The 4,474-nt window shown below is 41.6% G+C and overlaps 1 long non-coding RNA gene across 3 annotated transcripts; it reads left to right on the top strand.

The window, feature by feature from the left end:
• The first annotated feature begins 19 nt into the window (after positions 1-19).
• On the top strand, positions 20-2,327 carry LOC119016113. Of its 3 annotated transcripts, none has more exons than XR_005073829.1 (5): positions 20-91; positions 247-351; positions 660-860; positions 1,431-1,607; positions 1,708-2,327. It is a non-coding gene; the product is annotated as an uncharacterized LOC119016113 (long non-coding RNA). The 3 variants fall into 3 exon arrangements; XR_005073828.1 differs by having other exon boundaries at positions 35-87; XR_005073827.1 differs by lacking the exon at positions 20-91 and having other exon boundaries at positions 183-351.
• The last annotated feature ends 2,147 nt before the right edge of the window (positions 2,328-4,474 follow it).

Consider the following 4,474-nt stretch of genomic DNA (forward strand, 5'->3'; position numbering starts at 1 on the left):
CTAGACCTTCCAAAAGGCTGAGGCCGAGTCACAGAGACTGGAGGATTTGAGCAGGGAACTTGGCTGTCCTGACAGTGTGGTGCATCAGTGGGTACATGATGTCAGACAGTGGGCTACTGATGCTACAGTATTTTAGGGAAGTACTGGAGTGATTTGGGCTCTAAATAAATTGGAGCTTGAAACTCTTTAAATGTATAGCCTAGAAGATGTCTGAACTGTTTATTTATATTGTTGTTGTTTTTTAAGATTCTGCAGGTACCAGATGTGGAGACCAACACAGCCTTCAGAGATCCATTGAACAGATGTTTCTTGGTGTTCATCAAAAAAAAGCCAGCCTTTATAATCATACTGGTATGTTTATAACTTTCGTAATGTTTTTGATAGATATTTTACATTATATTTTGTTTTGTTATATTACTTGCAGATGTCGTATCTGAATTGTTGTGGTATCAATCTGAAAGGCCTTATTTTTAAAATGTCTCCCTTTAAATCCTCCAGATATTAGGCCAATCATGCCTTTCAAGTCATTCAGTCTTCTAACATTTATATTTATTTATTTTTTATTCAGTCATAAGTCTTCAACAGTATTGCATTTACCTTTTACCTTATCTGTATACACACGCTTTTGCATAATGTTTTCTGTGTTTGCAACTGTATAGACAGCAACAAAATTCAACACCTGCGACGATGGAAACTGGGGGAAGAGAAGAAAAAACTCATGGAAACAATCAAGCTCTACAATGAGCAAGTGCTGGAAGCAGAGCGCATCGTTGAGGAGGTGGTGGAAAGCAAACTGTCTGTAGTAGGAGGAGACAGTGGGGCGGACAGTCTAATATGGCTGTGGGAAGTGCACAGCAGTGGTAGGGAACAATCTGTGAAACAATCTCTCTATTAGACTACTGTGTGTGTCTGTGTGCATTATTAAGCAGACTGATGTTATACAGTAGATGCTACAAAATACATCTGATTTCAGAGTGGGCATTTTTGTGCAGTTTTTAAATTTTAATTATTTTAATATCACATTTCGTCTCGCTGTGTCTTGCTTCCTTGCCGTGGTTGTGCACAAATTCTTCAAAGAAGGGCAATATGTCCAATACCACATGGTTCAGTGAAAACACTGGATTTTATATTACACACAATATGATTGACTTGAATGTTTAAGAGATGAGAATAGTAGAAAGTATAGATGAAATAGTAAGAAACAACCCATACACTGAGGATTCGCTCTCTTATTCTTTATTACAGAATAACATTTCAACCTGTAGGTTTTCAGCAGGCTTACACCATTTGTGCGATTAAAAAAATGATATTGCACCCTGCACATTGTTATGGGATGTGCATGCGCTACTTTTGGTTGCTGCAGGTATGATAGCTGTTTACAATGTACAGGTCAAATATGTGTTGAAGGGATGTTATTTGTGTAACCACAGAATCCAGCAATATCCTCACCAAAAAGAAGGTTTTTGACGCATGCATGTGAAAAGTGCGGCTTCAAGAGGAAAAGGTCATTCTGATGAGGGAGGTGAGACAGCACTGCACCTATCTCAGAAGGCTGGCTGAGAACATCCGGAGAATGATGTCAGACATGTCTTCTGGCAGAGACAGTGGTAAGAAGCTCACTCCTGGAACAATCCTGTTGATTTTGGTAACTCCATGACTTAACTCAATGGAAATATTGGCATGTCTCTCTTTCACTTTTCCCTCCAGACAGCTTAAGTGACGAGGGGCATCAAGGGCCACTGTCTTCTCCAGAAAAGGCTCGCTGATGTGGAGGACAAGTTCCAAGTGGCAAGACTAAGTTACAGCCAGGCTTTAGGACCAAATGCTGCTTTTCTGCTGGAGGATTTGCCAGAGGAGATACTGGAGGAGCATAAAGAACAGTATGAGAGTTCAGATGACAGTGACTTTGAAGCTGTGTAAATTTGTCAGGGTGCTAGGCTGTCGTCCTACTTCCTTGTTGTCTGGTGTGTGTGTGTGTGTGTGTGTGTGTGTGTGTGCGTGTGTGTGTGTGTGTGTGTGTGTGTGTGTGTGTGTGTGTGTGTGTGTGTGTGTGTGTGTGTGTGTGTGTGTGCGTGCGCCTGCCTGCCTGTGAATCTGGTGCTGGGCATGGTCTAAAGTCTCCCGGTTAGATGATAAATACCCATAGTTGAGTCTTGAGTATAGTATTTCCTCTTATTACTGTTATTACCATGACAACTAATGCAACTTTAACAAGTCATTACTTCAGGTAGCTGTAAAACTATGTGTTGCAGTGCATGGAATGTAGTTCATTCAGAGGTGTTTTGTTTTTCTCTGTCTTGAAGATAAAATATGTATGTGAATGTGCAGTTGTTTGTCATTTCTTTGTCCATAGTGCAGTCCAACTCCAACCTGTTCTACTTTCGGCACAAGGTGGAGCGCTGAGTGGTAATTTGGCTGACCACCGGTGCAAGACCTCAAAGGCAGGTTTTCAGAGTGTCAGGCATATTTCAGTGGAATATATAATCGCAACAAACACTATTCAATGCAACTATCTGAATCACCATATACATTTACATCGCTGTCGATTGTCCGTCACATCTGTGACAGATCAAAGGTGTAATGGAAGCTCAATCCACAGCTGTAACTGTGATGCAAACTAACGAAAAACTATATGTGTGTGTGTGTGTGTGTGTGTGTGTGTGTGTGTGTGTATTATATATATATATATTCAGCTTCTCTCATATCAGAAAATTCCAAAGAAAAGAGAAAAAGGGAGACGCTCGCCACAGAGCTCGACGATGCGTCCTTTGCGCACAGCTGCTTCTGATTTTATCCCTGGTGCGCATGGTGTTTGTTTCCACTGGCAGTGGCGCCGCCAGCCGGAATCCTGTACGCACTGTGCATACTTTTTTTGAAGGTGAAAAAAAAAATGAAAGCAATTTGTATTCTGTGTAACTTCTCTCTCCCTCTGCTTAGCGTGAAAGCGGGAACTTGGGGTCACTTTTTCACAGCCTATATCGCTATATTTGCACGTTTGCAAAGTTTGGATGAAAACTGTGGTGGAAATTTCTGTCAATAAAAGAGTAAAGTCAGATCTGTCTTTTCGGTAAGTTTAATCCAACCATCTGCAGATGGACTCACCACACAGTCAAATTCATGAGCTGAGTGAATGAGCCCAGAGTAAAGGAGTGTTCACAATTTATACACAGATATCAACAAGGTCAGGGGAAGAGACAAGCACTCTCGCTGCCAGCAGTGATTAAGCTACACACATACGTACATACGACTATCCCAAACAGACAGGCTTCTCATCCACTCAAGAACTAAAGTTAAAACTTCATGGTGCATGACCTGGGACTCTGTGTGAAGCATAAAATTATCAGACATAAAACATGAGACAAGAAGGCGACTTTCTATCTGAGTTTTGGCTGGTTCATGACTCTGTTACAATCATATATAGCAGAGGTTAGGTGTTCATACGTCGTTTGCATAAGAAATCATATTCAACAAAATAGTTCAAAATTCATCAACCCATAATGAAAAGGAATTTTTCCATCACAAAACCAATGCTGCAGATCTGCAGTGCACCGTCCAGGGTGCTGAAATGGGGCCGCACTGGAAGGTTCAGCGAGCTAGATATCGCGCGTGTGTGCGCAATTGCGCATAGCGTGTGTTGCCCTTCTCCATTACACAATACAGCGCGGCATCAGCTCATGAAAGACTGGTCACTGTAAACTTGAACCCCCGGGACCAAAACATCAGTTTCCTCTTGGAAAAGGTTTGGCCGCCCCACATTGATATCTGACAACATAGGGATGCGATCAGGATGGTCTTTTCATCCCTGAACCAAACCCAAGCACTTCACGCCTCCCCTGGGGCCTCGGTAATGGCCTAGATTGCCAGCATATGTGTTATCTCTTAAAGTGACCCATTGTAGTCACTATTCCCAACAAAAAAGAGAGAAAAAAAACAAAGAAAATCTTCATTTTATATAATGGGTCTTCAAAGTGCCCTCTGAAAGTAAGCCTGGGATGACTTGTGTCAATGAAATGGGAAAATTAAAACTTTGTCACAGAGCTAAACCAAATTCATCACTGGAGAGGTCACGACCAGGAGAGAGACATCTGTCAGCATGAAGAGTCTGCATGCATCCTGCTTTGAAACACTGACCTTTGAACCTTGACCTGGGTGCATTTTTGAAGGTTGATAATTCAGCAAGAGAAGGGGCTACAGACATGGAACCAACTGTTATGGAGAGCTCTGGACCTCAGCTATTATGTCAGTATAGTCAACAATAGGGGGCGCTGTCAAATATTTGTAAAATAAAATTTCACCCATTTAACAATTGCATATTAAAAATTTGATTACACAAATGTGTTGCCCATCCCCTCCTCAGTGCACTTTCAATCCATTACTCACGATTTGCAATGACCGGAAAAACACCAACTTAATTTAAAACTACAATTCCCTAGCACTGCACCCGGCTGCACCATGAGCAAAATAAACAAGCACC

The sequence above is a fragment of the Acanthopagrus latus genome, unplaced genomic scaffold, assembly GCF_904848185.1.
Source record: "Acanthopagrus latus isolate v.2019 unplaced genomic scaffold, fAcaLat1.1, whole genome shotgun sequence".
Taxonomy (NCBI): Eukaryota; Metazoa; Chordata; class Actinopteri; order Spariformes; family Sparidae; genus Acanthopagrus; species Acanthopagrus latus.